The sequence below is a fragment of the Hemicordylus capensis genome, chromosome 2 (assembly GCF_027244095.1).
Source record: "Hemicordylus capensis ecotype Gifberg chromosome 2, rHemCap1.1.pri, whole genome shotgun sequence".
NCBI classification, from domain to species: Eukaryota; Metazoa; Chordata; class Lepidosauria; order Squamata; family Cordylidae; genus Hemicordylus; species Hemicordylus capensis.
Window position 1 is genome coordinate 190,301,673 of NC_069658.1, and position 15,005 is coordinate 190,316,677.

The 15,005-nt window shown below is 44.6% G+C and overlaps 1 long non-coding RNA gene across 3 annotated transcripts; it reads left to right on the plus strand.

Moving 5' to 3' along the window:
• The first annotated feature begins 1,611 nt into the window (after positions 1 to 1,611).
• Positions 1,612 to 13,574, plus strand: LOC128346237 (uncharacterized). 3 transcript variants are annotated; one of them, XR_008316857.1, is made up of 8 exons: positions 1,612 to 2,419; positions 2,618 to 2,736; positions 2,969 to 3,071; positions 3,161 to 3,358; positions 3,752 to 3,895; positions 5,269 to 5,534; positions 11,608 to 11,681; positions 13,257 to 13,574. It is a non-coding gene; the product is annotated as an uncharacterized LOC128346237 (long non-coding RNA). The 3 variants fall into 3 exon arrangements; XR_008316855.1 differs by having other exon boundaries at positions 11,608 to 11,670; XR_008316858.1 differs by lacking the exon at positions 3,752 to 3,895 and adding an exon at positions 3,954 to 4,123 and having other exon boundaries at positions 11,608 to 11,670.
• The last annotated feature ends 1,431 nt before the right edge of the window (positions 13,575 to 15,005 follow it).

A 15,005-nucleotide genomic window follows, 5' to 3' on the forward strand; every position in this document is an offset into this window, starting at 1 on the left:
GCTCAACAAATGACTAGCTTATACACCTGGGGTGATTGCTGTGGCAGGGCAAGGCAAGTGCGGGGTAGGCAGGACAGGATGAAAAGAGTGGGAATGAGCCACACCTGTGGCTTGTCCTTCCCCAATGGCCACCATTGCTCTCAATTGTCTCTGAATGCTGATCAAAGATGTGTATAGCATAGGTGAAGGTAAAATGTGCTGTTGAGTTGGTGTCGACTCCTGGTGACCACAGGGCCCTGTGGTTGTCTTTGGTAGAATACAGGAAGGCTTTAACCATTGCCTCCTCACACGCAGTATGAGATGATGCCTTTCATCATCTTCCTATATCACTGCTGCCTGATATAGGTGTTTCCCATTGTCTGGGAAACATACCAGCGGGGATTCAAACCGGCAACCTCTGGCTTGCTAGTCAAGTCATTTCCCCACTGCGTGATTAGGAGGCATGCATAGCATACCAATATAAAAAGCTAAAGGAGTATTTAAACTTTCCTTTTCTTGAATGATAGCTGAAGGTTCTTGGTTTCTTGAAGCAAGTCACAGCTATGATTGCACTAATAAATAAAGTCTGATCTTGCTAGAGAATAAATTAATATTTTAACCCAGTTTCAGGGTTTTTAATTATTGTGATTGTTTAATTGTTGTTTTAAAATTGTTAATTGCTGTTATATTGTTTTTAATTTTTGTTTTAGCTCTTTACTGTTTTAATGGTTTGTTTTAATTGTAAACTGCCTTGAGCCATTTTGGAAGGGTGGTATAAAAATCAAATAAACAAACAAACACATAACCCCCAGCGCACGCATGCACACATGCACACACACAAACTACAAGCACGCTGGATCAGAGATTTCTGTGCAGAAGCAGGAATAAACAAGGGTTAAAGATTTTTCTTTTGTGGTGTTTGTCTTTCCACTTGACCTGAGCTGAGGGGTTTTGTGAAGGTGGAAATATTGGTAGTGGGTGGGTGGGTTTTTTTCTGTGAACTAGTACTAGCCTATTGCCAGGTTAGTAGGTTTGAAACTTTTTCTTGAGCTGAGAGGATAGATTAATTTCCTGCTAGAGTTCAACTGCTCTGATTTAGAAAGGGCTTATTTCTGCTGCAGTTCATCTGCAGATTGACACAGCTAGGACTGGCACCTGTCCCCTTTTTCTCCCCCATTCTCTCTCTCTCTCTCTCTCTCTCTCTCTCTCACCCCCTCTTTTTCTTTCTCTGTATAATGCCCCGTCCTTTTCTCAAAACAATGAAAAATTGGCTTGCCACACCTTGCACAGTTCAGCCATCTTGGCTTTGGCCAACATCATGTCTAGCCCAGGTACATACTTGAGTTGCGCACACCTGCTATAAAGGATGGCAACCCTATCCACACTAAATTGGACATCTGTCACATCATAGCTCTATGTGCACAGTCCATCTTGGAACATACAGCACACATTACTGTAAATATAAAATCCACTAGAAAATTGAGGTGGTACTTAAATTTTTCAGAAGTTAGGGGATGCGTGCTACTTTAAAAGTTGAGAAACATTCTCATATAGGGATATGACAACAAATGTTCAAATGCTTTGCTTGTTCAAGTTTGCTCAAAATATGCTGAACAATATTGGATACAAAGCAAGCAAGAAAGATAGATATAATTTCAGCAGATGCAAATTGCCATGCTATAATGCTACAGGTATAAGAAAGGCTACAAATACCTAAATGGCATCCTCTTTACTCAGCCTCTTCTGCATCTGGTCTCTGTAATCACAAGGGGGGAAAGCCTAAGCTGAGGCTAGCTCAGCCAGAGACAAGCCTGAGGATATGCCAGCTGTGACACTGGAAAATCAAAGCAACTGTGGCTCATGAGATGAATAGGTTCCTCACCTGTAACAATGTTTCTTTGAGTGGTCTTCCATGCATTCACATGTATAGCATTGCATCTACACAGAGACTAGTCCCAGACCTTGTAAGAGCCTAAGGAGAGAAATTTTTGATGGTAACCCCACCCCCTCTCTAGCTCTTTAGAGGCTCTCCCACCCAAATCTCCTCAGTTGGAGCCACCACTGCAGATCCCGTAACAGGAAGTTAAATAGGCTGCAGTGGGGAGGGAGAGTTGTGTGAATGCATAAAAGGCAACTCAAAGAAACATTGTTACAAGTGAGTAAACTCTTCTTCTTCCTCTTCTTCTATCATCACATGTATGGGAAATAGCAAGAGTCTTACTTTAAGACAAGGAGATGGGGCAGCCTTGCCTAGCTGTGACAGCAGTCTGGAGCACCATGGAACCAAAGATGGCATCCCTTCTAGCCTGCAGCTCCACGGCTCTGAAGATAGTACACTGAGACCAGGTCGCGGTTCTGCTGATTGCGTCTAGAAGAACACCCTCAAGGAACACTGCAGAAGTTGCCATGGGCCTGGTGGAATGGGCGTTTAGAAAAGCAGGTAGAGGCTGCTTGGCTAGCTGGTAGCACAGTTTGATTGTGGAACACACCCAGGCTGACAAATACTATGAGGAAGCCTGAAGGCCCTTATGTGGCCTACCATAGAAAACAAAGAGGGCAGTAGATCTTCTATAGTCTTTGGTTCAATGAACGTAGAAGGCTCTATGTATGTCAAGGGCATGCCATTTGCATTCTTCAGGTGTCTGAGAATCCAGAAAGAACACCAGGAGCAATATTTCTTGGGAATCAGGGAACTGAGACACGACCTTGATCAAGAAGTTGCTGTCAGGAGTTAAAGAGACCTTATCCACATGAAAGGTGAGGAAAAGTGGGTCCACGTGGAGTGCTCTAAGTTCACTCACTTGGTGCGCCAAAATAACTGCTCCTAGGAAGAGTGTTTTGAAGGTAAGTAGGTGGCGGTCTGCAGTGGCCATGGGTTCAAAAGGCTTAGTGGTTAGCACATCCAGAACCAAGGAGAGGCCCCAGGTGGGTGATAGCTTAGGAACTGGAAGAAACAAATGTTCTAAACCTTTGAAAAACTTTTTAACAGCAGGAAACTGGTACAGAGAACAAGAAACATGATGTGACGAGATGGCCATGAGATGTACCTTCAATGAAGCAATGGACAGTCCTGAACACTTCAGGTGCAACAGGTAAGCAAGCACCTCCTCGACAGATGGGTACTGTGGATCAATATGGCGAGTATGCGCATGACATGAAAAGCTTCCATTTTGCCTTATAGGTATGATGCGTAGAAGGCCTGAGGACATTGTGGAACATGGATTGGACAGTTGCAGCAGCCTGTGAGGGGCTGATCACTGCAGGTCGCAAGGTTGTAGTCGCCATACTGTCAGAGAAAGCACTGAAAAGTTTGGATACTGGATATTGATTTCCAGATCTCCAGAAGAGTCAGCAGATCTGGACGGCCTGGCAACCAAAGGTGAGTATGCGGTGCTAGGGACAGTAAGGTGGCAAACCACGGTTGCCTTGGCCACTATGGAATGATGAGGATGCTGTGTGGTTTGTCCGCCTGGATCTTTTGGAGACTCCAAGCTATTAGTGGGAATGGTGGGAATGCGTACACAAACTCCTTGGACCAATCAGAGAGTAGGGCATCTCCCTCAGAACCCAGTTCCATTCCTTCCTGGCTGAAGATCCAATTGCATTGGTGATTCTGAGAGTCCGCAAAAGCGTTGATAGTAAGCGTCCCCCACCTTTCAAAAAGAGTGCACACTACTTTCAGGTGAAGTTGCCAATCATGCAAAGAATATTTCTGCCTGCTTATAGAATCTGCAATGTTGTTCTCTCTCCCCGGTATGTGTGTTGTACACAGGTAGATGTTGTCGACAGGTCGAGGAGTGTTCTGGACCTTGTTCCTCCCTGCCTGTTGATATAGGCAGCAGCCATAGTGTTGTCTGTGAAAACCATCACTCGCTTGTAATTTGTAAAGGGCCAGGAGGATGACCCAGAGCTCTAAGTAAGTGGTGTTTTTATTCGGAGTCCAACCATATTCACTGACTGTGCTGCTTCCACAGTGAACTCCCCTCCCAAGCCCATGTCTGGTGTGTGGGAGAATGCATTTTGAGGAGGCCATTAGTCCCAGAGTGCACTGAATCTGGAACGCAGTGGCCCAGGGTGCTGATGCGAGATGAGTGGCAGCAGTAATGATGTCGATTCGCCCCAGCGGTAGTAAGGCAGCACCAAGGTGAGCATCCAGAGGGACACCTATAAAGTCTATGTGTTTTACAGGGAGTAGCTGAGACTTTTTGAAGTTTGCTTGGAAGCCTAATTTTTGAAGCTGTTCCAATGTGTTATTTGGATATGCTGTCTGAGAAGATATTTGGAGCGCACTATGATCAGCCAATGTAGCCAACAGCTGCACCACCTGGTGATGAAGATAGGAAGCCACCACAGCCATTGTCTTTGTGAAGACAAGGGGTGCTTTGGCCATCCCTGCGATTTGTTCCAAGAATATGAATAATTCCAGAGACAATTCCCATTTGTAATCGGGTTCCAGAGTATCACCTGCCGAGTCCAATGATAGGTCATTCTGAGATTCTTGCGTGAGTGAGTGGACATACCCAACAGAGTAAGCCTCATCATCAGAAGTAGATATAGCTGGTTCTAGGTCGGCCATGTCAGCAGTTCCAGAAATGCCTGAAGGGTTAAGCAGTTCTGGCATAGACCCTGCTGGAGTGGCTTGTTTAGTCTGCTTAGGTTGAGCCAGTGTGCCCCTGCATGGAACAGTGGGCATGGGTGCAGGGGGCTTGGCAGGCTGCTGCGTACCAACTGGTTTAGGTGGTACCACCACGGTCCACTCCACTGTACATAAGTATGATGAGCGGGACTTCTATCTCTGGGGATCGGCTGCAGGACGGCAGATAGCGCCATGGCAGAGGGAAGTCACAGTGGAACGCATCATAAGAATAGTTCATGCGGTCAGCATGCCTGGGGTAGTCGTGGCATCTGGAATAATCCCCATCACAGCAATGGTGGTACTAGCACATGTACCTATCCCCATGGTAGTTGTAATCAACATAGTCCCTGGAGTATTTTCCTGGGCATTCTTCCTCATAAGACCAGTTTTCATCCTTCATGGAACCCCTTGGATTGCCCCTGTCATGGTCCCTAGGAGCAGGATAATTCATAGGGGAATTCAAATACTTCTGATTCAGAGACTTGAGAAGGCTTGAGTGCAGGGTACCGTGCATTTCTAAGCTCTGCTTCCTCAATGTTCTGCGCTACATGCTTCCTTTTCCTTTTCCTTTTTTGCAGGTTCCTCACCCATTGTGTTGGGGACCTGCCTTTTCTTTTTCAGGGACTTAATTTTGCTCTCTTTTTTGCTTTTAGGTTGTCCCAGTCTCAAATGAGCATGGAGTGCAGCCATGCTGGAGACAGAAGCCACAGTAAGCGCTCTTCCCAGAGCAGAGGAAGCAGTCCAGGCTACCCTTTTCACTGTGAAGGACTGCACTCCCAATGCCCTTTCCCACAGGAGTGAGTGAAGGCGGGAGGCCTGGTTACGGCAAGTCTGTCACATAAAACTTTGGCAAACTGAGCAGGCCTCCACTCAGTGCCATCCCCCCAGGCAAGAGAAACTCCTTGAATGGCAATCCAAGGTGGGTAATTTGGCAGGACGTGAGGAGCACCATTTGAACGATGTCCTGCACTCCATAAAAGTCCAGATGAGGAAAAGCGGGGGGCAAACAAATTAAAAATGCAAACAGACAGTGGAATATAACTAGGAGAAAAAACAGACAGAATAGTTGTTGACTCACATCATCTGATAATCAGAGTAATGCTGCTTCTGAAACCAGATGTCGCAACCTTAGGTGTGTCTTTTAAGTATTCTGGATCTTCTGTAGCTTAAATAGCTCTTCCCTCCCCTCTCCACACCCCACTGTGCTAAAGGAGTTTGTAGGCTACACTCTTGGCTAAATCTTTCTCAACCTGTGAACACAGTGGTGCCAAAGTACTAATGTGACAAGTCCCCTACAGTTCCCACATGATGCTTCTATCTGAGATAACTGTGTGATCTGTCCCTTACTCAAAGGTATTCTTTGGGACCCTAGCTTTAGAGCACTCAGTCACAGCTATCCAACCAACTCCAACCCAAAACAGAAGGTGCAGGGTGCACTTCTGTTGCCTTGTCACAAAAATAATTGCCTATCTGGGGTATTGCTATGAATGACAAAGTTTGTTAATGACTCCTGCTTTTTAAAAGTATACTTTGTACAACAGCTCAAAGGACCTTATTAAAAGTCTTTAAAAGTTTCTAAAGAGGAGGGGAACTTGTTTTCAACTCACTGCAGCAAGAGGTCACGGGAGACAACTGTGTTTTGGAAATAGACTGGCAAACCCCAAAGGATGCAAGAAAGGAAACTGATTTAATTTAATGAGCAGAGATAGAGTCACACTCCAGGAAACTTTTTATTTTAATAACAAGCAACTCTCTGTGTAGATGATTATGAAAATACTAATAAAGTAACAGAATTAGTGCCTGGGTTTGAAACACTGACAGAATATATTCATCCACATTCAAAAACTGTAATTCAATAGATTTTAAGTGTCAGAAAATAGGTACAACAGGCTCAAACTGCCTCAAGTTATTAGTGTATCTAAACCATTCAACTGTATTTAGCAAAAAGCATATTTTTGAAGGAACTCTTTAATTCTAAACATATCTTGAGCATGATGAAAATTAGCTTCTTCAGTCCCAGTGGTTAATTCAGGTTAATTCCCTTCACAGTTAAACACAAGACCTCCTTTCAAATGAAAATTCATTCAATTTTTTAAATCCCCAAATTAAACCTTGCTCCTCTGCCTCCCTCTGCTGAATTTAACAACCCTGCAGCACTCTTTCTGAACACATTAGACAATAGACATCTCTTCAAAATGAAATTAGTTATTTAGAGTTATTTCAATGAAAATATGCCATATGTGGACCTAAAATTGGCTCTTTTGAATTACTTTATCAATGGTACTTAACCCCAGTGAGATGACCTAAGATCTATAATGGTTATTTTGGGGAGAGAACATACAGATAACTGAAGCTTTCATTACATGCAGAGGACTTAATCCATAGTTAAATTATTTTGGTTGAGAGTAAATATCATGGAAGAAATGCTGTCATCGCTGGTTCTGTATGACTGACAGTTCTTCTCTTAAGATTATTTAGACGACAAATTTATAGACAAAAGAACTGATGAGAAACTTTATTATTGTTGCAGAACTACTGGCAAAAATGTGGCAAAAAGTAAAAAAGTTCTGTGTGAAAAGTTTTTCCTGGAGAATATGTGTTACCTATTTTCTACCTTATTTCTCTGTTCTTTGCTTATCGATCCTCCACATTCTGAGGTTAGCTAAAACTCTGCAATTTGACCACAAAGGAATCCGTAGACAAAATCGTGCTATTTCTTCTAGCCATGTATGCAGAATATATCAGACAAGGACGTAGACACCATTGGGCAGGGCCCAGGAGGTTCAAAGAACCCAGGCCATGCGCCACACCCCCTGTATTTGACATCAGATGCAGGCCACATTTGCAAAAAGGGCAGTATGCCCTGTTTGCAAGTAAATTTCAGCCAGCGCCATTTTTGCAGTGTGGCCAGGAGCACTTTTCCCTGCTTGGAAAGGCAGAGAGAGGTGTTCCTGGCCAGGCTGGGAATCCAGTGCTGGTGGAAACTTCTCAAAAAATGGAGTCATGAGGAGCAAAACTGGAGCCGCAAGTAAACTTCAGCCAACGCTATATTTGCAGTACAGCCAAGAGCTCTTTTTCTCTGCTCAGAAAGGCAGAGAGAAGCATTCCCCGCCAAACTGGGAATCTAGCGCTTGCTGAAGCATCTAAAAAATATAGCTGTGCAGCTCCATTTTTGAGAAGCTTCAGCCAACACTGAGTTCCCAGCATGGCTCTCTGCCTTTCCAAGCAGAGAAAAAGCACTCAGGGAGTATACTTGCAAATGGGGTGTGCAGCCCTGTTTGCAAACGTGGCCACACCCCCTGCATCTGACATCAGATGCAGCAGGTGTGGCTAGGGCGCAGCCAGCAGCAGTCTGAACCAGGGCCATTGGTGGCTCCCCTACGCCACTGATATCAGAGTAACGTACTCCTCTTTTAATGAGTTTCCTACTACAGTAGCATCATGACCTGTGACCCTAATTAATGCTGGGAAAGTCAAAGCCTTTCACTGCTAAAGGAAGAGTCACAGCCAGTTTTTAAGAACAGCTGCCTTGTCATCCAATTGAATAGGATGACATAGTACCTCATGGTCACACCTAAGCCTACTTGGATATAATTATGCAGTGTCCTGCCTCCATTTTCTGATTGGGTAGAGTCGGTATTAATACATTAATTATTATAGCAAGATATAACTACTATCCTCACTAAAAGAGTTACCTGAGAATGCCTTCTCTCTCTTTTGAAGACAGTGGTTGACATTCCCTACAGTGCTTGGACAATGGGAAAAACCCTGCCAGGATGAAAAGGTTGGAAACTAGTAGCATGTCTTCCTTCATCCACAGCAGTGCAGATGGGAAGGGATGCAATTTTCTCTACTCTCTTCTCCCTCCTGAAAGACTATCCACTTGTAGGAATGTGCCCCAAAGGCTGCACAATCCTCAGGGACATATTCCTGCAAGTAAATACTCCTTTAGGAGGGAGGAGAGAGCAGCAAAAAATTGCATCCCCCCCTCTGCCCACGCTAGGCTGTAGAAGAAAGATGACACACAGAGTTTTTAAGCTCTTTGTGTCCCCAAAGGGCTTCTTCCATTTTCCATGCTCTGTGGTAAATCAATTTGTGTAAAGATCCAGAGAATGGTATCTTTCCTGGTATAAGGGTCTGATCAATGTCCAAGTAAAATTTCTCTGGGTGCAGTATAAACTTACAACGTATTCCCACTTCCCCATCCAGACAATCCTTAATATGTTTTGCAAAATTGAGAAGGCCTTGTCTGGTTTTGAATAACTGAAGGATTGATTGGCATACTTTAGCTACTCGTAGTTCCCTTTTTTAAAGCTCCTTATGTTTCTGCCCACCCCCCTTATAGTTATAACTGGACATGATAGTATGTATTGTTAATATGGGGCCAAAATCCCAGGAAAAATCCCTTTATTCAGCAAATGCCACCGTAAGAGGATTAGGAGTGTGCACGGAACCGGTCTGGGGCCATGTAAGAGGCCTCCGGACTGGTTCGGAATTCAGCCAGTCCGGCAGGGGCGGGGAGTGTGGCTTTAAGGGCAGAAGGTTCCAAGTTCCCTCCCTGGCAGCATCTCCAAGATAGGGCTGAGAGAGATTCCTGCCTGCAACCTTGGAGAAGCCGCTGCCAGTCTGTGAAGACAATACTGAGCGAGATGGACCAAGTGTCTAACCCAGTATATGGCCGTTTCCTATGTTTCCTATATGGGTAGTACTTACCTCTCTCGCCGCTTTCCCCCCTCCAGCGCTCAACTTATTAGCAAAGTTTTGGGGGCAGCAGAGTTCCTTCCTGCCGCCCCTGCCCCCATCATTGTCTTGAAGAAGGAGAAGTTGGGGCCACGCATGCGCACGTCACAGTGTGCGCGTGCCTGTCGCCACCGCACGCTGCATACATCACACGCAACGTGTGACATATGCGGTGCGCGGGGTGGCGACAGGCGCTGCGACAGGCACATGCGTGGTGCCAACTTCTCCTTCTTCAAGACAATGATGGGGGCGGGGGGGCGGGAGGAACTCTGCCGCCCCCCAAATTTTGCTAATAAGTCGAGCACCGGAGGGGGAAAAGTGGTGGGAGGGGTAAGTACTACCCCCCCACCCTTAAAGCCACACTCCCCCCAGTGCCGGACCGCGCCTCCGTGGTTCTGTGCACACCCCTAAAGAGGACTAAAATAAAGTGTGCCGTCGAGTTGGTGTCGACTCCTGGTGACCACAGAGCCCTGTGGTTGTCTTTGGTAGAATACAGGAGGGGTTTACCATTGCCTCCTCCTGCACAGTATGAGATGATACCTTTCAGCATCTTCCTATATCGCTGCTGCCTGATATAGGTACCAGTGGGGATTCGAACAGGCAACCTCATGCTTGCTAGGCAAGTCATTTTCCCCCTGCGCCATTAGGTGGCTTTTAATAGAGCTAGCGGACCTAAAAGCATTTTCATGTATATTAATTGTCATGAGTGACAAAGGCCATTCAGAGATAGCTCCCTGGCCCTTGAATTTACTTTGTTTTATCTCTTGAACTCTCTCTTCAAAGTTATTTTCAACTTTCCCTTATGTTATTTGCTGACTATCGGTCTTATGCTGGTATTTAGCCTTAGATGGAGTTTACCACCTGCTTTGGGCTGTATTCCCAAGCAGTCTGACTCCTAGAAGACCCGGCCCCAGCACACTGGGAGCCAGTACCAGCCTCACACCATTCATGGTTGAACTCCGGAGACCTAACTCATTTGCTCACATATGTTCCAGAGCCTGCAAATCTTCTCAGCAACACTGGGTCTCACTGTCCATGGGATGGGATCTTAATGTCCACAGTTGTTACAGCTATTGTTCCTCTTCCCTATTGCTAGTCAGCTGACAGACCATGTTGGTTCCCCTTCCTACGTATGCATATAAAATGACAAAAAGAGTTAAAACTCTGGGATTTGTAGTTCACACAAAGAAGTACACTTCTTTCCCTCTCCTAGTTTTAGTTCACACAAAGAAGTACACTTCTTTCCCTCTCCTAGTCTTAGCACACTCCCCCCCCCGCTTTATTCTATAGGTAGGCCAGGACCAGCAGCTCTATTCAGTTTGTTCTCTTGTGTTCTGTTTCTGATTGGCTCTAGCAAATCACACAGGATTTTACAAGTTCTGGGCACCCTATAGAGATATTGGACATAAACATCTTCCAGCATCTTCTTCAACATATATGCTAGTTGAGAACTGCCAAGGACGTCCAGGACAGAAGAAGAAGCTTCTGGTGGGGGGGGGAGGGATTAGGAAATTGGTTTAAAGAAGAAGAAGCTGAAAAGGAAAGTCAGGAGGGTCAGATCTCTCAAGCATTCATGCAGCTTATTTAAAAACAATAATAGAAGCTCAGATAGAATGTATATCAAAATGAAGGAAAGGTACCACCCAGTCCAGGAGGATGCCAGCATGGCTAACAAACAGCCATGTTCTTATGTTAAACAGAGTCAAGAAAGATATAAAAGACAAGACAACCTCCTTCAGAAAATGGAAGTCCTAGCCCAATGAGGAGAACAGAACTCACACTGTCAAAGGAAATGTTAACTCCTGCTAACTTGGCAAAGAGGCACATTTTAATGTGGTGATTTTCTTTTATTTATCAGGGGAAGAGTAACTGGCCCTATCCACCCCCAGCATAGTACCTCCAGTGACTGTTGCTGGTGTATATCTTATGTTTCATTTTAGATTGTGAGCCCTTTGGGGACAGGAATCCATCTTATTTGTTTATTATTTCTCTGTGTAAACCACCCTGAGCCATTTTTGGAAGGGTGGTATAGAAATCAAATCAATCAATCAATCAATCAATGTATGTAAGGAAGAGGGCATATAGTTAAAAACATTGAGAATAATAAAACCTCCTTAAGTACTTCAGAAGCAGGAAACATGCTAGGGAGATAGTTGGACCATTAGATGTCAAGGGAGTTAAATAGATGCTTAAGTAGAACATAAGGAGTACAGAGTTGCTGAATGAATTCTTTGCTTTTGTCTTCCCTACAGAGGATACAGAACAGATGCCTGCACCTGAACTGAGCTTTTCAGGAAGGAAGTCTGAAGAACTAGGTAAAATAAAGGTGACAAGTCAAGTATACTTGAAATGGAATTTGTGTGCGCGTGACTGTTTGTCAGAAACAAGCAAAGCTGACCAGTAGTTAAAAACAGAAGAGAACATTACACAGAACTGGACAGGTTTGCCCATCCTCATTCCTGATACACTCCTGCTCTTGTCTGCCGAGAAAATAATGTTGCTCAAAACATGCACAAAGGGCCAGATAGTAGCAACATTTGGAGAAGCTATAGCTGAAGTTGCCTCTTGTCATATAATACTTCTAAATTATAATTATTAGATTTTGAATGCAATGTGATTCTCTAAACACGTTGTAGTTATCAAATAGAGTTTATACAATCTGAAGTATAATCTCAAAGTATTAAATACTGTACAATGTGTTTTTAAAACTACCTAAAAACCAAAGATGTTTTAATAGCAATTACAACCTTTTTATTAAAAAGATGCTGAAAAGACCTTTGATGGATAGATTTGAATGGTAATTCCTTATATGTTATCTTGCAAGTTTCCATTTTTGAGATATATTATTACCGGAGATCTATTTTATAGATAATGCAAAAATAATGATTAAGGGACATGAAATGAACTATAGAAGATTAGAAAGCAGCACTAGAGAGATGTTCCTTGTCAGCTCCAATTTTTGTTGTTGCTGCAATGGAAGACGCAAGGTTTGTGTATTGAAGAACATTACAAGGCTCGTCTGAATGCAGATATTATATAGTCTAATATAATATTTGGGCCACTGAAGGGCTCTGTTCATAAACTGAAACAAGCCTCCCAGTCTCGGGGGTCTCCCCAGGATGCTGCACTCGCTCGCATGGGGCATCCTAGGATTTCCGGGTGGCCCCCAATCCACGCAGCCCCTGCTGGCTCCGTGATGGAGCCAGCAATCGTGTGGGTGGCCAATGCAGCCGCCCAGGGATCCCTGCTTGCTCATGTGCGGGGAGAAAGCCCACTCTCCCCACTTAACCCACCTCGGCTCTCCACACTGCTCGTGTGGAGAGCCTCACTCTCAGCCAGACAGAGTACTGCCCTCTAACTCAACTCCTATGTGCGGGTCTTGTCATTCCTCCCACTTCATGAACCGTATTCTTCTGAGGTTGGCTGGCATGCAGTAACAGCACTTCCTCCTCTAGCTGCCGCCTATTGCTTCTTCGGTCCAAGCCCTACACTCAGGGTCAGCTCCAGATCAGAGGAGGTTCCCCTCCTACATGGGTGATTTACCCCCCAAAACACACCAGGTCCACCCCAATGGGTCTTACTTTGGTGGCCTTGAGTTGGCTCCCATTGGTGGATGGGGAGGAGAGGTGGCGTAATGCCTGTAACCAGCATAAGCCCAGCATTCCATACGGGAGGCAGCGGCAGTTACAAAACAAAAACAGAACTAGGTGGCTGAGGTTTGGAATGGATGGTTATGACATGATTGTGAACTATTTAGTTAGGTTATATAATTATTAGGTTGTGTTAAAATGGTAATGCTAAGTTATGACAGGATTGTAACTATTTGGTTATGTTATATCATTATTTTTGTTATCTTTGTTACACTTCTAAAGTACAGCTTTTGTTATTTTTATAATTGCAGTCTCCCTTGATTAACCTGCTACATTACAGTATTACAGAGGCAGCGGCGATGCCACCTTCTCTTCTCCCCCTAGCCCCCCCATCTACAAACAGGAAGAGGGCCAGCCCCCGCAACGAGCCTCAGTGAGGTGGGAACCCCCTGCTGCTGCTCAGGCTCAGCCTGGTCTTCCTCGCTAGTGGCCTCTAATTTCGCTTCTCTCGTTGTCTGGGGCACAAAAGCTTCTGACTATGGAGAAAAGGAGATAGCTCAATCGTATAGCTGGAATACTTGATTGTAAGCATTATTAGCTCAAATACAAATGAGCCAGTATTGATTGTCATTGTGTATCAATCCATATTACTAAAGTAGTAAAATAAAATGGTTTGGGATGCTTGTAAGACATTAAGTGGTTCCACTTATTTAAACAAAAAGATGAATCAGGAATTATAAGGTATGAGAGTAATTAGGACAATGAATAAAAGCGCAGTTGCAGAAAAGTGTGTTTAGAACAGGAGAAAAACAAATTGGAAATGACAGACAGACATGTTTGAACTAGTGACAGAATGATCCCTGGTGAGCCTCAGATTGGATCCAGATCCAGAAAACTCATTCCCACCCCCACCCCACCCCCACAAGCTTTGTTTAATTCCAGGTCCAGTGGATCCTGCCATGTCCTTATCATTGGAAGTGTATTGAGGTCTGATCCCTCCATCCCTTCAATTCCATCCCACCGCCCAGTACAATCTTCAAAATCCCTCCCACAAACCATGCCCCATCCATTTGCTTACTTACCTTTCTTTCTTGCTCTGCAGCCACATTGGGTGAGGGTGGGGTGGGGGAGGATCTCCTTCATCTGACACACTACTACAGCTGCATCTTTGACAGCAGATACCAAACATCCTATCCATGCCTCAACCTCAAACTTTACCTAGCCAAGGCTAGGGGTCCAGAAAAACAGCCAGTGTTACTGAATGCAGAGACAGAGAACCAAGCACCCCACTACACACCAACATCTGGAACAAAAGGTGTGATGTCTACTATTCCTACGAAAAACAGCTGCTTCTACAAGGCAATTTTGAAGGAGAAAAGGGGGGAGCACTTAACCCATATGGAATCATCTTATGGGTTCAATTGTTTAGGCGGTTCACAAGTTAGCCCACTTGAGCCTCAAAGGTTTATGCATCCACCATCTTGAATCGGTGTGGATGACATTACCACAAACTATGCCATTGAGGTGTCCCTATGTGTCCCTACAACTGTACCTGATTTGGTTCATATTGGTCCAAGTGTTGCGAAGTTGATGGGGGACACACACACAGAGAGAATGCTGGGTGATCTCATAAGCCTACTGGAAAGTAGGCTAAAAATAAAAGGCTGCTATCTATTCCTGCACAAATTATCTTGGTCAAACTGCACTAAAATGAATGGGAGTTGCACAAACACTTTTGCAGAATATGCTGGTGAGTTGTGCTCCAAGCACATTAGGAAGGTTACGAAGATGAAAAATACTTTCCTCAGGATAACAGATCCTCACAAGCCATACACTCCTTGAGGGCCTTCTCTGGTCCTCGGCCAGTTTGCACAGAGACAAAAAGCAGGGTCAGCAGAGACTGACTCACCCAAAATAACTAAAAACAGAAAACTGGTGCAGAGTTCTTCTCCTTCCCATCGTGTCCTCTTATTGGCCATCTTATCTTGTATTTTCAAAAGGAGCCATTCCTGCAGATGCCCATCTTAAACGTTAAGGTACTATACTATATGTAACAACCA